General features: G+C 36.5%; 1 protein-coding gene across 12 annotated transcripts in view; it reads left to right on the top strand.

The window, feature by feature from the left end:
• The window catches only part of LINGO2 (leucine rich repeat and Ig domain containing 2), a 687,670-nt gene that overhangs the window by 366,481 nt on the left and 297,256 nt on the right, over positions 1–23,933 (top strand). Inside the window, exon 2 of one of the 12 annotated variants that reach the window (XM_088156124.1) lies at positions 12,701–13,905. The exons of the other annotated variants lie outside the window; for them this stretch is intronic. The gene's annotated coding sequence lies outside the window, so the exon portion shown is untranslated. The remainder of the gene's footprint in view (positions 1–12,700; positions 13,906–23,933) is intronic. 12 annotated transcript variants of the gene reach the window in all.

The following is a 23,933-nucleotide window of genomic DNA, read 5'->3' as shown; positions in this document are numbered from 1 at the left end:
AATTCCCCAAAACTCTGAAAAATTAATCCTTGGTTTATAATACAAAATGAAAAGAACCACCAAAAACCAGTGTAAATCTGTTATGCTCCCTTTAATTGGTGAATCTGAACTCCTACAGTGTTTCTTTCGCAAGAGTTTTTAGAGAAAAATACCTTCAAAAGTTTCACCAAAGTCTTATTTTAAGAATGTTTAAATCCACTGTGACTGAAGAGAAATTTGAGGATTGATACATGGTGTCTTTTAAAACTACTGGGCAATGATTTTGTTTCAGAAGCAGATATCTTGAATGATATATGATTGACACCTTAAGTTTCTATAGCAGAGGAATAAGATAAGCAGGATATATTCCGAAATAAAATACTGACTTTTCTTACAAGCTTTTCATCATTGCACTTTCCTTAAGAAAAGAAACCAAAACTATTTTATTTCTTTATGCAGTTGCACATCTCATGACTAATCACCCAGGATAATTTTGGGGGACATTATTCACGAAGAAAAGAGAAAGAGAGCAAAAATTCAGTATAAAATTAGGAAGTGCTTGAATGGTCTTCTAAAATACTGAGGAAGAAGACTTATCTGTATTTAAATGGAATGGTAAGATTTCTATGCTAATTTAATCAGTTGATACATTTATGCTATGAAGTAGAGCAAATATGGAGCTCCCTTAACTAGGTGCAACTAAGCTAGTTTAGAAATCTGTAGCAAGTGTATAGGTTACACTGGGCAGTGCCTGCCATGAACTGATTAGTGTTTCTGCTTGGCAGAGTCGCAGAAACTCTATATCCTGCTCTGTGGGGGAATTGACAGCATGCCCAGTAATGTCTTGAAAACCTGACCTACTGTCCTGGTTTAGGGCAAATTTAGGGAGGAAACCTCTGAATGAGGTCCCTTTGGGAAACTGATTCAAGCAGTCCCTCCCCCAGCTGATTTGGGGAAGTATTTCCTCAGAGAGAAGTGGAAAAATAAACTTTCTTTAACAGGCAAAGCACATCCCAGCACAAAAATGAACAATACTAAACAGTAAAACCTCTCTCTACTCCAAAGAGATGACAGATTCAGCAGTGTCCCTTCCGTGGCTGCAGCCCGGCTCACTCAGGTTGTTCTCAGTCCCTCCAGCCCGGGAAATGTCACAGCCCAGGCCAGGCCTGGTGGGACACAGGTGTGAGCTCCTGTGCTCCTCTGGGTTTTCAGTCCACAGCAGGTTCAAACAATTCCAAGAAAAAGGAAAGAACATCCACAGTCCAGAGAACTTTGCCTCAGCTAGCCAGAAAAAAAACAACCAAAAGCAAAGGAGAGCTCTCTCCCGCTGTCCACTGCAGACAACACAGTCTGTGTGAAGGATGTGGGGAGCCGGTGCAGTCTCTGATAACAAACTCTGCACCTCTTCTCTCCCCTTCACTCCTGGAACCAGTCTTAAAGCTACAGAACTCAATATTCAACACCAACAGAACAGATGACTGGGGATACAAACAGCATAAAGTCACCCCAAGACACTTCCCTACAGTTCTATGAAGAGATTATACATGTACACGTGTTCATCCATAGAAGTGTGTGTGTGAAGTATGCCCTAGAGAGAGAAATTTTTTTTCTGAAATACAAGTATTCTAGGTGCTCTTTGTAGTATTTCTTCTTCATGCTATCTTTTCGTTAACCATTTCAGCACAGTGAGAAGAATTATCTTGCAAATGCCAGTCATATTTGTAGAATCACAGAAGCATTTTCAGTCATTTTGGGGCTTCTCTGAACTGGAGAGTTGAAGCTGCAAAGCTCACTGACATCAAAGCATCTGATTCCTTCTCACACCACTGTCTAGGCTAGATCTAGGGATATTGCAGCAAAATGTTTGTTAAAACCAACTACCTGATATTCAGCAATGCTTATATTAACATTAAAGACTGGTTGAATGTGTTTGCATCTAAACATATATGCGAGATGTAATTTCTAATTCATTATAGCTATAAGCATTCATTTCCTAAAGTATATATAAATGTTTCACACATGTAATTATAGTAATATAAACAGCTTTAATTATAATCCTAGAATAATATAGAAGTTAAAAATATTTCCAATTAAAATATTGTCAAATACTTCTCTTTGAAGAATAAGGAAACAATAAGAATAAAATAATCAGCAACTATAAAGTTTATTCTAAACTTTGAAGGGTAATATTTCTACAATGGTCTGAAGACAGGACAGCATGAAGAATTATTTCTTGTAAAATTGTGATTGTGTATATTATTTTAAATTAATCTTGTTTTATTTGGTTCCCCTTTCTGTGGGAATATGAGCTGAAATGCATATTTCTGATACCTGAAAATAATTATTTGTTATCTTATTATGCTTCTTCACAATATTATTAAAGCATCTTATTGTACTTTGCCTCTTGAGATAGGCAAACTATGAAAATCCTGCTTAATGATGTTCTCTGACATTTGACTTCTTAACTAGAGCAAGGGTGACCTAGTCTTTTAGATAGTATCACAGCTTCTGAATTACACTCTTATTAACATTATTTTCAAACGGAAAAAATAGGTTTTACTTTGCTGTTTTAATATAAACTAGTGAATAATCTTGTTGATTATTGTGAAACTCCTGCACTTCTTCCCTGCAGTCACCACATAGTGTCTTCCATAGCACTAATTTTTTGTTTTTTATTATTGTTTTTTTACCAAATGAAAATTTTGTTAAATAAAATCTATTAGTTTATATAAAAATATGATAATGCATGAAATTGTTCCTTTGAGACCTACTGAGCATATACAGTCCTGTTCCTACACAGGACAATCCCCGACAGTCGCACCGTGTGCATGGTCCAAAGATTTCTTGAGCTCTGTATGGATGTGTGAGTGAGGGCAACTTTGTAGTCCTTAAGTCAAAGATGCTTCTAATATAGGGCATGTATCCTTGGGTCTCCATCCTGTTTTCTGTCCTGACTGACCTGAATATGACAAACCTTTAAAAGTCTATTGAGTTTGCAGAGTGATGTGTGGGGAATTTATTTCCCGAGTTCATAAACTGATTTTTAACGTTTTTCAGTACTTATTGTATGGAAGTTATAATATAAATGCAAATTATTGTCATTAGAAACACTGAAAGATTAAAATACCTAACAAAAACATTAGAAATGGCTACATCTACCTGAAGGCTAAATAGATAACATTTATTAATAGGCCTTATACCATTCCAAACTCCAATATTCAGAACCTGAAGTCAGATTATGTTAGAAGAGTATCTTATTCAGATAAGGTGGGAGACCATTACTAATTTTAGCGTGTGTTTTTTTAAGAAAAGACTGACATTGACTGATGCACAAATAGATACAAGGATATCTCAGAGATTTCTTTCCCATACATTTAGCTCATTAACTGAAAAGAACTCTATGACGAACATACATGAACACTTTTGACATGTCATTGTGCTATGAATATAAATTGCAATTTCAAATCATTCTGGCAGCCTGCTGAGTTTTTATGGGCTCTTTTTTAAAGATACATTCAAGACACACAATCCATCTGAGTACAGGGGAAAAAGAAATTCAATAAGGATCTTGCACAAAGGTGGAAATGACACCTTCTTGTGTTAGCAACAACTTACCCCTTACGAAGAGCTTATTTTCAGCAATTTTTGCTAGGAACTTTGACAAGGATGGAGAGACGCAATTACAATCACCAGAGGACATATGCTACGTAGTTTTTCAGCAGCAGACAGATGCAGAATTTCCACATGCTTCAAGGTACCTTCAATTGCCCTTTTATGCTTCTTACCCATTTCATAAGTAGAATTGCAGCTGTTGAATACACTTGCAGTGTGTCTGGCATCCTGTGGTGGATGAGGAGCACAGAGTGAGGAATTCCAAACGGCTTTTTGCTAGCACACTCAAACTCTATTACATGTTCATCAGAGAGAGCTCATGAAGAAAGTCTGAACTAGAGTTTTGTAACACAAATAATTTACCAGACAAACAGAACGGTCCAAATATTTTCCAGTAAAAAATTAACTTAAAAGATTTCACAACGAAGAAGGAAATGGAGGCATCTGACAATGTTCTGTGGCTGTAAATTGTGTTTTCTCTTTCCTCCCTCCTTCTTTAAAAAGGAACTTGAGTCAGCTAGTTTTTTATAAATATATGTTTTGTACTAGAATGGTCAAATGGCAATGTTAACCAGATAGCTGGTCCTTGATCTTAGAAAGGACAGTAGATGCAGTCACTGGGAACCTACAGGGATTTTCAGAGAAAATTGTTTTGCACTCTGATGTTAAGTTACAAAAGAGAAAAGGAACAAGTACATCTTCAAAGTTTATTTCCAATACCTCTAGCTCATTGATTGGGAAGGAGAAGAACACAAACAAGCAGTTTTCACAGGTTTTTTTGCTGTGTATGCAGAAAAGCATAAAATACAGCCAATGTCCACATGATGGCAAGTTACGACCCCTGACTTTGGGGAAAATCTCATCTTCTCTCTCTAAGTAGCTTATCATTCTACACATGTTCCAGAACATGCACATCTATAACCACCCTCTTCATGTCTCCTCACATAGGGAAGGGCTAGCATTCAAGTACAGCAACAAGACTTGAAGCTAGTTTATCTTCTCTTTACAAATAACCTTCAATTAAGAAAGGATTGCTGCCACTCTAGCAAACAAACACTTTTTCTGTATCTATATAGCCATTTTTTGAAAAAGATATTTTATAAACACCTTCTGTATTAAAATTTTTATTCTAATTCCTTTATAAAAGTTATTGGAGTTTGGTCTGAGATGGTTAGTTTTGGGTATTTTCTTTCTCAAATATTAGTTAATTTAATCTTTTAACAAATTTTGGATTCTTTGAAATACTGGTGTTTCTGTGTTCCCATTTTAAGCTCTTCATGCAAACGAACCATAACAGTGTTAATTTCTATCTGTTGTCCAGTCACTGAACTTATGAAATGAATTATTCTCTGCTCAGAAATACCTTGACATCCATACTTTAGATCCTCTAAAGTAAAACTGCAGTTTAAGGTTAGAAGGGTCACAATCACTAATGGAGGTCTCCAGACTTTAGATTTATGAGTTACTTTGTGGAAAGGAAAATCTTTTATAGGCTTTCAGTTTAAAAACTGAAATGGCTTAATAGAGCCTCTAGAATTGCAGTAAGCTTATCACAGCCTCAACAATCTCGTTAATGTAATAAAGTTTGGGAGGAGCTAATAAGATGTTCAAGTTATTCTCATAGAGAGAGGGAGAGAGAAGAAATGAATAAGCTTCAAATAAAGGCCATTTTTTCTTACTAAATATAGTAAAAACCCCACTGGTTTCATTGTGTATTTATTTAACCTTAAATATCTTCAGGTAATGGTGTATCCAAATATTTCATAGCAGAATAATGCAGCAGGTACACTGCATTAATTTCATACACATTAATGCAGCGTACGTGTTGTATCTCCCTTGTCTTCTCCCAAAACTAATATTGCTAGAGCAGAAACTTATTGCCAGTTGTGGCTGTTTAGTCTTGGATAACACCAAATTCCCAACCAGCTGCTCACTCACTCATCTTCCTCCACCCTTTTTTCCTCTACTGACTTTCATTTTCAGCTTCCCCTTCTCCCTGAGCTGGGGACAGTGTCCTTGCAGTCAGTCGCCATAACGATTTGCCTCTACTGTTTCTTCTTCCTTATTCTTTACCCTGATCCAGTGGATCTCCTTCCCACAAGATGCAGTATTTCAGAAGCAAAAACTTCTTCTACAGGCTCTCCATGGGAAATACCTGCTCCAGTGCCTGGAACAACCTCCTTCTCTCCTTCCTCTCTGACCTCTGTGCTTTCACTGCTGTTTCTCTCACTTTTGTTCCCTGTTCTTCTACCTGTGGTGTGGTTTTGGTCATAAGTATATTTTTCCAGAGAGCATGGCTGCCAGGCTCAGCTTTGGGCAGTGGTGGCTCTGGAGCTGCCTGAATCTGCCCCACACCCAACACAGATGGGTCTGGGTTGGTCACATGCAAGGAGAGAAGAGACCCTCAGGTTCAACCTCCAAGCTCCATGGGCTCTTTTGGGAGATCTCAGCACTCTGAGGCCCACTCCTAGGATTGAGGCCATGTGGCTCTAGGAACCCATGTGTAACTCTTGTTTCTGCTGCATGGGAATCTCCACATGGCCAGTTAGCTGGTCTGGACACAGAGTCTTTCCCATGGGGCCAGCTTGAAAGGTCTTCCCCATCTCAGCTCAGCTGGGTGACCTCAGTTAACAAGGTGGCCAGGAAAAAAATGTCATCTCTCCTCTATAAAACCCTCTTTCAGGGTACCATGCTGCTTGACTGTTAACGTGGTTTCAGGAGGAGTGCTGGTTTACATAGCCTCAACATACTCTTCCAAGTGAGATTTTTCTAAAATAATTGCCTAGGTGTTGCAGAGTGCTGGGTGCTGCTAGAGACAAGACTAGCAGCCCTATTCCCACATCCCCAGGAACAGGGACATGAAAGACCAAGACAGGATTTCTGGCTATGGGTGGTGGGCAGGATCATGCCCAGGGTGGCTGATCAAATGGGAGTCCAGTGCCACAGCTTCAGAGAGAGCAGCTCCAGGAAACATGGTCAGCCTGTAGCACTTACACACCCATAGTCACTTTGGTCAGGAAGCGACAGAAATAATTAAAAGAATAACTTAAAGAGGAAATGAAACAGAAAAAGAGGTGAAATTGAGGCAACTAAAAGTAGTATTTGTGTATTTTTATGTCTACATGTAAATGAATTGAATGCAAATTTAGCAAAAAAGCTTTCTTAATGCCTCGAGGAAAGATTCTTTCTCTTGATAAAGCCTGACTGCAGATTTTAAAGAAATTCTATTTCAGAATATGTTTTTATGATCTCCTCAAAAGAGGATTTTCTTTTCCTATCACAAAATTGCCAGAGACAAATTTTCCTCTTTAAATATGATTAAGAACTATTTTCCTAAAATTAATCACTTAAAATTAAGATTCCTAGTCCTTATAACTCTGCAATATGAAGAACATGGGGATTACCCCATCCAAGCATGGATTACAGGTGAATGTGTATAACGGCAGTGGTAAGCCTTGATTTCTCTCCAGTACAAATAAGTAGAGAGAATCTGTGATAGTGCTTTGAACCCTCCGGGTTCTCTGAGCCTGAAGAGAAGAGACAATAGGAAGAAAGACAAGTTTTGAGTATGTTTGAGATGTTCGACCTTGAGAGAGATGTAGCATGAACTATGCCCCTCAGATTATGATCCTTTCCCCAAGTTCCTTCCAGAGTAAGATAGAAGTAAAACACCCCTCTTATAAATCTAGATATAAAAATGCTGTGTAATATTTCATTACTAGAGAATTAGCTTTTAATATAATATTTTTCATGTAACTATGACTTTGAATTCTGTATTATTGCTTCTGAGCAATCATGAAAGTGTTGTCACTAAACACTGTGAAAGGGTGGAGGTGTGGCAAGCACCTCCTGCATTAATGTTTCCATTTTACTTGAACACGGTAATTTAAATAACTAATTCAAAACTCACCATAAACCTAACATTTCTATTTTTATAAGTGCCACCAGACAAAAGTTGGAAATAGGATACTGCTATCCTGAAAAGTTTTGGATAATCTCATTCAGGTCCTGAAAAATAGAATACTGCTGTTAGATAATTTGAAAGAAGTTTCAATCTTTGTTAAGAGCATAAATTATGCTAATTTTGATAGCTCTGTTGGTATATTTTTGCTTGGACTGAATTCCTCTTCAGTCTCTCTGCAGCCTGGAGTGCCTCAGGAAAAACCATTTCATTACCTTTCATATGTAATATCTGTCAGAGGCCAATTTTGCTGTAGAAGATTTCGTGTTCTTTGTAATTTATTCTTCCTATATCTGTAGTTTTACTCAAGATGCAGCTACATAAACTGATTAAAACTGTTATGTCTAAAGAAGTTCAAGCCAAATACTTAACCATTAAGCACCAAAAATTTTCATGGATGGATTTTCAAAATTTTTATGGGCATAGAAAGTAGAGCTGAAATATGCTGTCCTTGGGAACCATGAAGAAAGTTATAGCCAGACATTTTTCAGATATGGGAGAAATTTTGAAGGGCCTTTTTGATTTTGCCTTGCCACATAAAGTGTGGCACACAGGTGTGGCACTTGCCACAGAGGTCTCTCATTGTCAAGGTTTCCTGAAGTCTGAATCTTTCCTTTTTTGCTTTTCTCAGTGTACAACCATAGAAGCAGATGTCACTGGGTGTAGCCTGCTGCAGTAAATAACAATGTTTAAAATTGTTATTGCTGAGAGCCTTAATTGCTTGAAAGTAGTATCTTTGCTAGTACATTACATAAAGGTAAGCTCTTCCTAATAACCCTGACATTAGGAAACTTTAAAATGTGACAAGATAAAAGCGTGCAGAACACTATTTTTTTTCTCAGTCAGAGTCTGAGCTTTTTCTTTTCGAATTCGAACGAAATGAAAGAATAACATTAGACTTCTAAAATGCTTTCTTAGATGTTAAGCTATATTTACCCAAGTCCTGCACATCTCAAAGTTGTCTCCGTAGTCCCAGATAAGTTTATACAACAAAACTGAAAGTATGTTTTACTGCTGTTATCAGTTGGTTTTTTTTCATGGTATCCTGTGTTCTTAAGCTATGGAAGTCACTCTCTTGAGAATGTGTGGAGTCCAGAGGAGGGAGGATGAATGATCTCCATGAAAGAGAATACATCAATTTATGGCCATTATATATAGCAGTAGTAATCAGAACAGGGTGGATTTGAGCCAGGAATAGCTCCAAAGTATGTTCTGCTGATCAGACTAATCAAAATCACTTTGAAACACTTGCTTACATGCTTTTTCTAGAACTTTATCTAGTTTTAGAGCTTGAAGCTTACAGCGCACGCTTACCAAATGCTGTTGACACGTAAATAAAATAGACACACAGTCAGGCTGAAAATAATTTTTGAAGATCACCTTGTGCCTGCAATATTAAAGTCTAAGCTAAACAAGAACACAGAGCCATTAATCTAATGCTAAATTAACCAGAAATAAACAATATATAGAATATTATAAAAATGTTTTGTTAATATTAGTCACAGTCACCACAATTTAGCAAACAAATTGTGTAATTCTGGAGGCAACTCCATCTGTTGCTCATATTGAAAGTTTCCCAATTCTAGACTTGGTTATTTGCAAATGGTACCTCTTATTTTCAAGCATTTCCTGAGTCCATCAGTTGCTGTTCTGTGGAAGATGAAGATAAGTTTTCTGTAGAGAAATTATAGATGGCTTTCTGCAAGTCAGAAACTCTGTTTTAACTTAAGCTACTGTCCCAGGCTCGGTCAGTGTAACATAGGGAATGATGCAAAGGGCAAGGATGGATTTAACAAAGGGTCTATTCCTTACAGATGAACTCAGATCTGAATATCAGATTTTGCTTTTCTTTTTTTCCTTTTCCTTCTGCCAAAAATACACTGTGTAGTATTTTTAAGTCAACTGACCACCATAGGCAGCTTAAGAGGACCAGTCACCCAAGTTTTTGATTCTCTAATTCTCATTGTGTGCTATGGCACTAGGACATTCTTTTCAGGAGAAAGGGAATCTAAAGAAAAGGTGTTAATCTATTTAGGATGAAGAGATAAGTGGTTTTGTTTTGTTGCTGTTGTTGTTGTCTTTGTTGTGGTTTTGGTTTTATTTGGTTTTCTGTTTTGTTTTGGGTTTTTTTGTAGAATCCCTATGGAAAATCTATTAAATAGATAACTGCTATGACAAGCATTTTTTTCTCAAACAAAATGTTTGTTTATCGTGCAGAAGCCGTGGTTACCTATCTAAGACTGACTGCCAGTGAAAGCTGAACTGTGATTTAGCAGATACATATAGTATTTAATTTGTGTTAGTTGGGTTTAATGCACTTCTTTTGCTGCTAGAATAGCCACAGGAACTGCTGTCATAAGTAGAGGAGATAGGGAGAGAATCCAGTCACTCAGAATCCAATCAAATAACAAAACTCAAATAATAAATCATAAATTTTACTAGGAAATTTGTTCAGTTCACAGATACTACTGAGATTTCAACTACTGTCAACATTTTCACTGTTATTTTGATTCAACTTCCGTAATTTTTTTCTGATTCTTTCTATCCTGCAAAACTTCCCCCTTCGGTTTATCTTTGCAGTGGATGATTTCCCCTGGCATTAGATCATGACTATTCCTAAAATATTTGCCTGAGAGCTTTTCCTTCTCTATTGGGAAGAGACATCAAAGAGTTATCATCTAATTGATTTTGTGTTTTGTCTCTTTCTTCCAAGAAAAATTAGGTCAGCACAACACAGGATAAGGAAGAGAAAAAAAAAAGCATTTAAATTAAGACATAGCCTATAGCTTCACCAAGACCTATTCATGTCCACTGTAAACATTTTATTAGGGTTTTTTTTCCTAAGAGATACTTACTTAATAGGAATCTTAGGGGTTCCATTTTTGGGGTCTTCAACCTAAAGTGTCACGAGATTTGAACATTGAAATACAGTGGCATAAATCACTAGAATATAGAGATTGAATAAATTGTCCAACTGAAATGGAAGCTTAGAAACTCCCTCAAGACTTATAGTTAGGCAGACTTCATTCTTTCTAAGTCTGTAAAACTAGCAACTTAACTGCAAGCATATGGACTCCCTGTGCTGCCATTTCAAATGATGTTTAGCTCAAATTAGTCAATCTCTGAAAACCGAAATGGGAAGATCTTCAGCTATCTTAATTATTTTATAAGATGTGTATCTCTATGATATCATATTTTTATGCAAATAAAAGAGAGGTCAGTGTTCTGGTAATTTTTAAAATCTGTCAGTTAAAATTCCCAGTGAAACCAATTGGATTTTCACATGGAAAGGTGAATACAAAATAGATTGCTAAATGCCAGCAGTGTGTTTCAAATTCAGACTCTTAGGATGATTTTCTTTTAGTAATCACAATGTATTTATGTTCACAGAAAAACTACTGAGATGTAGGGCTTTGCAGTGAAAAAAAGAAGAGCAGGAAATAGATGTGTGCTATGAGTAATAACATTTCAGCTTCAAGACAATGGTTAAGATAGCATTTCTACTGGGAGGATTAACACGAGTTTTAGAAGTGATAGTATTTCTTTGAGAATTGTTGTAGAATGAAATTATGAAATCTTCTGTAGGATTTTTTGTAAAAGTCAAGCCCTTTTATATTCAGTTAGTGGCCCTTTTTTGTGTTTCCAATGATGCCTCATCCCTGGAAAATTTCAAGGCAGGCTGGATGAAGCTTCAAGAAACCTGGTCTAGTTGAAAGTGTCCCTATAGATGGCAAACCATATGGCAGGAATAGATGATCTTTAAGTTCTCTTTCCCTGCATTAAACTTCATAGATTCTATGAAGAAAGAAATTTGACTAATTAAGACTTGAAGTTTCACTAATCTGCTTGCAAACTGTAATAAATTGGTTGGCAAACTAAAAGCCAAATGAATATTTCCAATTCTGTATCTTTAGTTACCGTATATACATTGTGCAGATCAAAAATGTAATACTTCATGAATATGAGATAACTAATTCCTGAGTTCAAGTGAATACTAATTTAAATGCTGAGGCTGGCACAACTCAGTGTTACATCTTTCTCAGCAGCCAAGTAGTTCAGTAATGTTTTCAAGGTGAATTAATTGTCCTGCTTCTTTGTACAAAATTTCTAATCCCAAGGTACCCAGTCTCTGCTGTCATTGTTTCTATGCAGTCAGGATAATAGAACACACCAAAATTCATACCGATCTCTAGAATATTTTTATATATCTTCACATTCCAGTAACTCACTTACCTAGATTTCAGAATACAAAAGATAGATCAGAGTATTGGATTTCACCTTATATTCTTTTACATTGCAATTTTTAAAGTGGATTTATTGAGTCTAGCTTTCTGGAGCTTATATCACAGTGCAAATAGATATAAATATAATAGATGTAATTCACTACTTGTGTTTACTTTTAAGTAGCGGTGTCTGATTTCTTCTAGAATGTAACAGTGGAGAACCAATTGTAGTGAAAAGTGGTTTACATTTATTCATGCAGTAATTTTTTTTCTTTATTTTTCTTTTTTATGTGAAGTCGGGCTACCTTTATGTATATTTTGCGGTGGTTGACAGCCCATGAGCTGAATTCACTTCACAGGATGTTTCTATTTGTCTTACCAATTTTTCAGGTGAAAGAAACAAAATATTTATACCATTACTCAGACTTAGCTCAGAAAAAGCTGAAGTATTTATCCTTCATTATTAAATGGTTGGAAAGGGGTAGCAGCACTGCTTGTAGTTGGGCAATAGAAAGGTCCCCACATTTTTGCTGCCTTCACATTGGCTCCACCAAGAACCCAGTGTTAAGGGTAAGACAGCCAGCCCTCCTCATCATACCTGCTTCCTTCTCCAGCTCTTCAGAATTCAGCTTTAGAAAAAAAGTGCGCCTCAAAATTTTGAGATGCAGAAGTCAGTGGGAAGGATATAAGGCTTTCATGGGAATCATCTGATGATGTCACCAGAGGAAATATAACAGTATTTCGGGAAAGCCACTGTTACTTGGCTATGGGAAGAGCAAGGGTAGGCCTGAGTTAAATATCACTACAGAAAGGGAAAAAGATCTGGCAAAGCAGGATCTCATTTCCACACAGCTGTAGAAAAGCCTTGGCTGAATCGTAAGGATCTACAAATGAACCAAATATTTATTCTTTCCTTGAGTTCTAGGTGACACTGTTAGTGATGTCTGCAGGAAGTCTCTCCTCACTCTGTCATACTTGACCAACTTGTGGTGTGCCTGAACAATTTGTTAAGCTTCTATGATGAAATGACTGCTGCAGCAGACAAGGGGAGTGCAGTGGATGTTGTCTACTTGGACTTCAGTAAGGCCTTTGACACTGCTTCCATAAGATCCTCAGAGAGAAGATGTTGATGTATAGGCTGGATGATCAGACTGAACACTGTCTGCATGACCAGGTTCAGATGTTGATGATCAGCTACACAAAATCTAGTTGGTGGCCAGTAACTGTTGTTATACTCCAGTGGTCAGTACTGGGTCTGTTGTGTATAACAACTTCATTAATGATCTGGACAATGGACCAGAGCATATCCTGAGCAAGTTTCCAGATGACACAAAACTGGGTGAAACAGCTGACATATCAGAGAATTGTGCTGCCATCCAGTCGGACTTCAGCAGGCTGGAGAAATGGTCCGATAGGAACCTCATGAAGTTCAGCAAGGGAAGGTGAAGCATTCTGCATGTGAGGAGGAACATCTCAAGCACCAATGTATGCTGGGGGCCACCCAGATGGAACAGCTCTATGGAGTATGGTCAAGGCATCCTGGTGGACTTCAAATTGAGCATAAACCAGCAGTGCTCCTGTGGCAAAAAAGGCCAGTGATATCCTGGGAGGAATGTTGCCAGCCAGTCCAAGGGAGGAGATGCTCTCCCTCTCCTCAGTCCTGGTGAAGCCACAACCAGAGTACTGGGTCCAGCTGTGACCTCCTCAGTGTACAAGGGACACACAGGCACATAAAGTGCAGCAGAAGGTTACAAAAATGATGAAGGGACTGGAGCATTTCTCATAAGAGGGAGGTCTAAGTGCACTGCAACATTTTAGCCTGGAAAAGAGCAGGCTCAGGAGGGTTTGATCAATGCATAAAATGTATATCACGGAGAAGGTTGCTTTCAGGGTGCCTAATGACAGAATAAGAGGAAATGGCCAAAAAGTGAAACACAGGAAGTTTCTTGTAGACTTAAAGTAGTTCTCTGTGTGTGTGAGAATGATGGAGCAGCTTGCCTGGGAGGTGCTGGGACTCATCTCTGAAGATTTCAAAGGCCATCTGCATATGGACCTACCTCCAGGTAGCCCTGTTTTCTTACAGAGCTCCCGTCCAGTATCAACCATTAAATGACTCTGTGAAGGAGAAAGGTTAGTTGACAATAGTTTCTAAGCTCTGCTTTCTGTTTTGACAGATCTCAATTTTTTACAATGGGAGCTTTGACACCTACATATATATACCTAAATATAGATATAGTCTTGAATTGAAAGAAACCTGGCTTGTGTTGTTCTAAGATAAACAGCAACACATGTTTTCATTTGTTATGGGTTGTTACTTGAGCACCTTAGCTTTTCTCTAGCTCTTATGTAATTTCTTATTTTATATTTGTGGTTTTCTTTTCTAAGATTTCTACCTTTCTGCTAAAATTTCATTTCAAAATCAAAACTTACATTAAAAAAAGTTTTGAGTCTAGATAATTCAGAAATAAGTTAAATGCCTTAATGATTTAATACTGAGGAATTAATAACAAGAGTAAAAAAAATCTTGAAAGGGCAGTATTAAAACATTTTAGTGACGTGACTCACTGCAGCATGATTTATGTCATTGACTACTTGGGATTTATGTTGTTAGCTCTGCAGATTTACAGGGGTGCATTCTCAAAATGATGTGTATAAAATAATCTCTGAATAAAAATATTGATTGGCAGTGGGGAGAGATAGCATTACTTGTGAGGCAGTGGTACTTTTAACGCCCTGCTTAGGATGCACTTATGTTAAGTAGAAGTTCTGCAGGCAGGAATTTCCCATGAGACAAGGGAAATGTTTGAGGTACTCACGGTTTTTGTAAGTGTTACAAAATTGTTAACTACCATCAGAAACACATGAGATATTTGTGCATTAGGAGAACAGAGATGCTGAAGAGGTAGATAATACCTTTATCTGACATTTATTTTTCATCTTTTTTCACTTTCACTTATTTTTTCATACATCATTGAAGTCCTGATAACTTTAAAATGAGTCATATGGTGGTTTCACTTCCTATTTGCCTGATTATTTATTATTCATCAGTGTATAAAATTTCTAATAAGGAAAGCCCATCATGTTTTCTTCTGCTATGATGATTTGCATATTTGGTAACTTCTTTTTCAGCTCATACTGCATACATCTTTTTTTAATGGATAAAATTATCTGGTTTCTAATGCAAGGTAAAATATTACAGGAAATATTTTCATGAAGAAATAAAATTTGTGGCATCCTCAGTACTACATATATGCCTCCTTTCAAAGAGGAAAACACCAACAGTAATTGACTTAGTTTCCCAAAACTCTGGCCCAAAAAGTGTAAGGTCCAAGTGAACTATTCTGCTGTGGATCAAAGCTAAAAACCTGTCACAGCAGGTTTTAACCTTTGTCAGCAGCCAAACAAAGGTAAAATATGGGGAAATAATAGCTGTAAGGAAATATTAATGTCATCAGAGTGTGTACAACCTGTGTGTATGTAGAGTAATTTCTGATTGTTTTCCAGCAGTATTAGCTGCTTTAAAGCAAGTACAAATTTCTTGAGATGACCTTGCTTCAATAATGTCTGTGGTCTAGAACAAGGTACAGTATTACTGCTGTAGGTATGGTTTTCTCTTTTGATTTTAGCCTATTAAGAAAGCAGTTCAGTGCCCACTTAAGATCTATCAGGATTGGCAGGCTGGTTCAAACGAAAAGATGTGTTACATTAGAAGTATTTCAGGTAAACCTGAACAAGTCTGAGCAAAGGTCAGACTTACAGGCAGTCTTGTCATAAACATAAAATTAACAAGCTGGAAAGAAGGAAAAAAACCGTCTTCTGAGCTGCATAATCTTAATTGTTATTTATAGCTGTAACGTATTAGAAAAGAATGCCTGAATTAAAAGGTGTTATTTTAACTCATACTGTCTCTTTAATAATGAACTCCAACAGACAGAAAAACTGGATCCATTCTTTCTTGTAGTCAAGTAAGCTTTCATCACTTTTCCCTTGATGTTGGATTATAGAGCAAAGTTAAAAAAATGAACAGCAAGACAGGTTTTTAAGTCCAGAGATAGGCAAAAAATTTAAGTGCCTTGATTCTGAAATGCTGAGCCTCTGGCAACTTCCATCTACTTTAAAGGGAGCTGCCAGGGGCTCAGCACCTGAAAATAAGGTCAGTTATTGAGGCACTTCACTGAAGATTGATAATTCAGAGACAGGAGATCCATAACCAGAGAATTGAATGATGGTACCCCTTCAGGACGAGAAAAAATTCTGAAGGGAAAAACAGAGCCTTGTCACAGTACATTCCTTACTGTTATTAAGCAGGAAGTGAAGTATCCACGGAAGAAATAAAAATTAATCTATTTTATAAAACACAAATATTAATATATTTGACACGTTAAAAAGAAAGAGAAAGGAGAAATCAAAGAAAGAAAGAAAGAAAGAAAAGTAAAGAAAGTAAGAAAGAAAAGAAAGTATAACACTCCCAAAACAAAATAAAGAACAAAATACTCAAACAAAGGAGAGTTTTAGGGGACAGTAAGATTTGAAATTTCAGACTAGTGAGTCATGGCTTTGCCTACTACTGGCTAGTCTGCCTCTAAAGGCTTTCATCTCAAAATTGCATTTTTTCACCCACTGTGCAAGAAACCTATCTACACACAGAGCAGAGATACTTATTACCTACTTAATTACCTACTTCTTCTGCCCAAGTACGGAGCTTGGTGGCAAATCCACAGGGGCACACAGATGTGTTTATGATCTCAAGGTATTAGCAGGTCTCACTTAAGTCATTACTTGGCTAAGTTGTTATAGGCTCATCCTTTCTGTCTTTAGAGGCAGATGTATCCCAAGGGCTAATAATACAAGCTCTGTGTGTAATGAACTTTTTGAGGGCAGGGGCCATCTGAGCTGGGATGTACTTTTACTCTTACAGTGAGTAAAGGCCATTGTTTGGGCAAATTCTCACTATAAAACTGGTCAAAACTGGAGGTGTAGCTGGCTTACCATGCAACATCCTTGTTAAAAAGAATGTCATCTTTTCAGTTCCCACCACTTCAAGGACTTAAATCATCGATTTTCTGTTTTTTACATTCCTGTGGTTGTTTCTTTCCTTGCTTAACAGCTTTGTTCTTTAGCTTGTTACTTGGAAATTCTCCCTTGTTATTCTACAATAGAACCCCACTTATTTTCCTTTTCTTTTTTTCCCCCCACATTCAGATAGAAATTCTGCATGTAGGTCTGATCCCATCAAAAGCATGAATCTGGGATCAAGAAGTTCCATTAAATCTAATTTTACCTCTTAATTGTATCCTCAAGCTAATTACAATAGTACCTAGTTATGTTTTGTTTGGAAATTAAAAATGTTGAAAGGAGGGAAATAAAAAAGAATATTCAGCAGTTCTGTCAAGTTACATTGCTCTAACCCTCCATTTTCTTTGAGCTCCACCATGTATTTTTTATCTGATTTTTCCTCTTAATTTTGAGTTTTCTGCACTTCCTCAGTACTAATGGTATACTCATGGTATGAGCTGTGCTAGCACTCACACTAAAAGCACTAGTTTTCAAGGATTCTTTACTGAGCTGTAAGAATTTGCTCTAGGCAGACACCTGCCTCGAGGCTGCGATGCTGATGGAGGCTTGTGCAATCTCCAAGGCTATTTGATGACATTGTTTCTTTCCCGCAAGTGTTCCCACCTGAAAGTTCCAGAAGTTTAATTTTTGTGTCCTAATCTGCTGAAACATTGCCAAGTTCTGTCTAGTTACTCCAGGGATTCAGAGTTTTCTGTCAAGGAGCACCAGCCAACTCAAAGAAGCCAAACTGGGCCTTTCTCCCTACAAAAAATGCTGGTGTACATTACAACCGCATTTCAAATCAGCCTGCCTCACACTGCTTTGAGGTAGCCCAGACATCCATAGTGACCTGCCTTAAAAAGACCCTGATTTACATAATTGAGCCTTCCAGCAAATAAACATTTCCTCTCAGAAACAGATTCATAAACTTTCTGGATTCTGGACAAACTTTGCTTGCAGACAGAGTTTAGATTTGTGTATGTGTAAAAAGCTAACAGAAATGTAAAATCCTTCAGACGAAAAAACCCAGAAAACACTAGAAAAATGAACATGAAAGCAAGTAATGAGAAATTCTTGATTTAATATCTCTGTGCTTTGTTTTAATAGTCTAAGGCTGTATATTAATGGCCTTGGACAGAGTAGTCTGAAATGTAGGACAGCACTGAAAAGGAGATTCTAGATAATCACATGGGGATTTTACAGGATCTGCAGAGCAGGAGACCGTAGCAGCTGTTACCTTATAAAAATTAGACTAGGTCAAGGGTTAATCCCGCTAGGAACTTTGTGAAAAGGTTATATGGAGGTGCCCTCTTCTTGGCTGGGGCAGAGTTAGTTTTCTCCTTGTAGGTCAAATAGTGCTGTGCTTTGGTTTCAAGAGGACAATTATGTTCTTTATTGCTCCTTGCACTGATAGGATAGCATGATGTATAGTGACACCACCTGTGATATCAAAACTCACACCTGTACTGCACTTGACTCTACTGAGGGAGGGAAGGATTCCAGGAAGGATTCCAGGAGGGAAGGATTCCAGGAGAGAAGGATTCCAGGAAGGAAGGAAGGATTCCAGGAAGGATTCCAGGAAGGATTCCAGGAAGGAAGAATTCCAGGAAGGAAGGAAGGAAGAATTCCAGGAAGGAAGGATTCCAAGAAGGACGGATTCCAGGAAGGATTCCAGGAAGGATTCCAGGAAGGATTCGAAGGATTCCAGGAAGGATTCCAGGAAGGAAGGATTCCAGGAAGGATTCCAGGAAGGATTCCAGGAAGAAGGAAGGAAGGAAGGAAGGAAGGAAGGAAGGAAGGAAGGAAGGAAGGAAGGAAGGAAGGAAGGAAGGAAGGAAGGAAGGAAGGAAGGAAGGAAGGAAGGAAGGAAGGAAGGAAGGAAGGAAGGAAGGAAGGAAGGAAGGAAGGAAGGAAGGAAGGAAGGAAGGAAGGAAGGAAGGAAGGAAGGAAGGAAGGAAGGAAGGAAGGAAGGAAGGAAGGAAGGAAGGAAGGAAGGAAGGCTGGTTAGTTGTATTTCCTGTAGAAGTGACAAGGTATGACAAGGTTCCTGTTTGAAATCAAGCACATAAATTAAAGCCGTGATTGTGACTGTCCATTTTTTTTTCAGAGCATGGTAAAATACCTGTGTTATGACTCTGGAGAAGGAAGAAGAAGAAAGTGTTGGAGAACCTGGGAGCTTCACTAATATAGTGTACAAATGCAAGGACAGAAGGTGCTAAGACACAAACAGCAGAGAGCTGAGAACTAAAAAAGCTAGTCAAATATACTTGTTTAGTTGACTGACCTACCTTAGTTCAGACAGTGGCCTCTGAGTATTCCCCAGATGCTAGCTGAGGTAACATTATGATTGTAAGTGCTGGTTGACGCTCCATCCTTTTGGCCAGTAAGGAGATCAGTTTTCCTCCTCAGAAAATACATTACAGAATCATATGCAAATAAGGTTTCTTATATTCTTCTGATCACTCTTGCCAAGCACAGCACTGATATACAGAGCTTTTAGAGAAGGCGCAGAAAATTGTCTTGTTGTGCTGCAGGTATGTAGTGCAACATTTTTCTCAAAACAGGGCTAACTTCCAAGTTAGGCCACATTACTAATGGCTTTTACTTAGCAGTTTTGGAAATTTCAAAAGATGGTACTAAAATAGTCTTTTTGTTGTGATTTTTAACCACTCTTACTGTGAACTACTCTTATTTTTTCATTATGTCTATTTAAAATTCCTTTGCTTCTTCCCCAAAGCAAGGAGTACCTCAGAAATAGATTATTCCAAGTCCCAAGCCATCTCTGATCTTCTTTCATGTAAATGTAGTATACATTTCTGACATAGTTTGCAGTAAGACCACATATTTTTGTAGCTTTCTCAATGCAATCTGAACAATAATTTTTATGCTAATATAAATTTTGTCAATCATTTTATAAGATATCCATATTACCTTTAATGTTAAAACCTTGATGTGAACCTATCAAATCTGGGGGATTTTTTGATAGATTTATTCTGTTTGCTTGTACAGTATCTGGTCATTGAAAACTACAACCCTTTTTTGTAGTTAAAAAGTGCTTTGTTTTTATTCAAATTACAGTGCTTTGAGAGCAATTTTATGTAACTATTGTTTTTTGGAAAGCACGTAAGGTGTACTTTTTATTCTTTTACATTTATTGACAATCAACTATTAAAACATGGCTATGAACAATATGTTATTTTCAAGATTACTTCAACAAATATTAGTTGCTAAGTCTGAAGGTAAAAAACATAGTCAAATGTATACTTATGTCAACCCTAGAACTTCCATTTTTACTGACCTTGAACTATTTGTGAAAACCTAGCTTTTACTAAAATTTTAGATGGATAAAAATATGCATAAAATAATTTTTAGTATAAAAATTCCTGTTTGTTGGTATAATTTGAAATATGTTTCTAACAATCTCTTTAAAGGCACATTTGTGTAAGTTGTGAAAATATGAAGTTAGGTACACAGAAATTATATACCTATTACATAAGAATTTAGTAAAATCTGTTATATGCTGCTAACTTTTTGTAGCATAGGCTACAGATGTTTAGTTTTTATATAATAATATACTGTACAGGAAAAATCTTCAGAAAAATAGGCAATATATTTCCTGCCAAAAGCCTTGTCTAAAGCAAAATAAATTAAGTTTGTCATAAGATTTTAGCAGTGATAAATTAGCAATAGTTTTCTAAAATTTCACCAAAATTGCCACAAAATCTTTTGAAAAAATTGGGCTAAATCTCTTCATCCTAAGAATGAAGACAATAGTCAATTGATAATGGCTGAAAGAATATAATTTTGGACCTGTAGATATTCCTGGAAGGTTTGCATAAATAACTAATGAAGAAGTGTGTTTGCTATAACATTTTGAACGTGTATGTTGACATACAATCAGGTTTTCAAGGCAGAAGCAAAATCATGTTTATTATAGCAAACTAACAACAGAATATATATGTGTTTTTTACAAATATTTCCAAAAGTCACTTCAGAAGCAGTGAAAGAATATGTCCCTTTCACAAAACTTTTATTTTAAGTATGTATATGTTTCTGTAGGACAACAAGACTATATAGTTGGGAGGCACTTAGAAGAAAAATCCATACAAGACTTTTAAACCTGAAGAGAGTATCTTTACTTAGGATATCTAGGAACAGTGCATTACTAGAAACTTGGCTAGAACATAAGTCTACTGTAATCACAAAAATATGTTTTTTGCATCATACTTATATTCTTCCCTAAGTACCTGTCTTTGGCCCCAGCCAGATGGATTGCTCTGATCTGGTTCAGCCACTCTCATATCCATTGGCAGAAAAGTAGTTGTTTGTTATCTCCATTCTTATTATGAATGAGTATTGCAAATCTGATCCCTAGACTAATGTAATGAAAGAACAATGGGTCTACACTTTGGTATCTATGATCAAACCTTGGTATTTACCAAAAGCAATCTCACAAATTCGACTACCAAAAGTTTATTTACAGCACAAGGACAAACAAACAGAACCTCTTTTGATGCAAAAATGTTTCTTTGCTAAGTAATTTTCTTTTGGTTAGTTTATTTTTGTACTTTCAGCTACATAAAATACAAAACACAAGTGCTCAGTTGCTGAAGATGTCAGATGGAAAACACAAAGGTTTATGTTTAAATGAACCTGAATCTGTGTTCTAGACCTCAGATGGAAATGGATTGGAAATTGACAAGCAAAACAGCTGAACAATATGTGCACTTCTTTGAAATGGCCAGCTTCAGATCTCAACATCCCTAAACTCTTAAAGATAATAGTCCAGATAAAAACAGAGATTCCAAATTGTGCAGAGCTCTATATACTATAGGTTGTCATATAGTAATTTTAAAATCAATTTGGTGTTGATCATTAAACCTATGAAATTCTGTCTGAATTCACATTTACGACTGAGACTTCCTAGTGCATGCTAAGTCACAGCATCTGCATTTTGTCTGCTTGGGAAGAAGTTGCATCTAGGGAAAATATTCAGAAAGTCATGCAGCAACCTAATTCTATATACTAAGATATTTAGACAACATATGGCAGTATACACAATAATGGCATTTGTATGCGGTAGTGCACTAAACTAAATCTGGACTTGAAGTTCCAAGGTTATATTCTTAACTCTGGTGCTTATATAGTGTGTCCATTTAAAGTAATATTTCCTATTTGAAAATTCAAAAAAATTATCCTAATTATCCTTGTTTTCTCTGTATTTTTTTGTCCATCAGAAGAAAACAAAAAAAGGGAGTGGTAGAGGAATAAAAGTCTGCCACCAAACCCTAAACAGTCCAAAGTACATAGCTCTCACCATCCTTATATTTCCTTACTAGTGTCTTATTCTCTAAAAAGCTATCCCATCATTTGATGAACTGTATTTTAGATTCTAGATGAAGTAAATATTTTCAGAAACTATGTATACACGGTCTATTTCAAGAGAATTGTGTGTCACTATATTTAAAGCAGTATTTTCTATTTGATGACTTAAATTTTATTTTATTGGTTTCCATATATGACTTTCTTTCCAACAATAAGAGAGGACTTATTATCCATAACTAAGGGCTTGCATTTCATTAAAATTAAACACAAACCTCCAAAATTTATTTATAGATTCTGTTAGAGATCCCGACTCTTGTGCTTAAAAAGAAGCTTTATATTTTAATCAATATAGACATTAAAATTGCAGCTTAGATCATAATTTCAAAGGAAATTAAGATTTAGGAAAATATTTTTAAAAACACAAATTAAGAAAAAATAATTGCAAAATTTCATTATTAAATGTGCTACTTGACTGAAACAGTTTCTGTAATTTACCACCATTTTGATGCAAATCATTTTATCTCACTTTTTTTCACTCCATTCAGGATGCACATCTTCAACAGGTGAATATGAAATACATATGCAGTTCCACTGCCAAATGTCTCAACCTTGGTTAAATTCCTGGTGAAAAAACCCAAAACAACAAAACACCTCCCAACGTTCACTGTGTTACTAATTAAGTTTTTGTTTGTTTGTTTTTTGTTTTTTTTTAGTCCTATCTCCCTATTTCTGCAAAACATGCTTTAATATGTTCCTCAGAAAATTGTGAAGGCACCTTCCACCTAATTTTTGGAGCAAAAAACTTGGTTGTTTTGAAAAATGGATGCTACTTTTAATCAAATTTCTTTGTGCTTGAATATTAATGCATTTTTTGCACTCTTATTAAGTACTACAGAATTACACTGAAAAAGTTGAAGCATTTGTCCTTCTAAATTTCTTAAGAACATTTAGATGCTGGGCTCTTACATGGTTCTCTTCTTTCAGGCTGTTAATAATAAGTTGAGAACTTATGCATTACCCTTCAGAATCACTGCAGCAATTCTCTGAATGAGTTTCAGAAGGCATGCATATTTTTAGATTACATACAGTGCATCAAAGACACAGTATTCTTCAATGTTCTTTCTAGTCTTAGATTAAAGGGTTCAAGTAACAATCAAAAATAACAAACATGCATACACATTTAAAGCTAGTGTTGTTTCCTTTCATAATCAGGTAATATCAGTGAATTGTTTAGACTCCTCCCTCCAGTTTCACTCATTATTCACTGAAACTCTGCTTGATTTATTTTATTTAAATATACTTTCAGGACTAGGTAAAGGTTTTAGCTTATTTTTTTAACAACGCACATAATATTTGATTACAAATAATACTTTTGGCATAAAGGAACATTGAACTATTCTAATAATATTGAAGATTTTGTGGCAGCTGTGGGGGAGGAGAGGGCAAGGAGGATGCTTTAGCACCTTCTTATTTTAGCTGTGTCTTCGTTTTGATTTGCCAATTTAAATAAACTCATTTTCCTGTTGTGAGACAGAACCAGCAGCAAAAGAACAAGGCAGGCTTAAAACTTGAGAGTATGAAAAAAGAAATTTATTAACTACACAAACAAAGAGAAGGAAAAAAAAAAAAAACAAATTCAGAATAAGATTTTTTCAAACTCCTCCTTCCTTCCCCCCCCCCCGCCAACCTTCATAACAACAAAACAAACATATAACAAACTTTGGTCAGTCCCTAATTTAGTCTTTTTCAGTTCATTTCTGGAGAGAGAGGTCTCTTCT

The sequence above is a fragment of the Sturnus vulgaris genome, chromosome Z (assembly GCF_052056855.1).
Source record: "Sturnus vulgaris isolate bStuVul1 chromosome Z, bStuVul1.hap1, whole genome shotgun sequence".
Taxonomy (NCBI): Eukaryota; Metazoa; Chordata; class Aves; order Passeriformes; family Sturnidae; genus Sturnus; species Sturnus vulgaris.
This window is presented reverse-complemented; position numbering and strand designations above follow the sequence as displayed.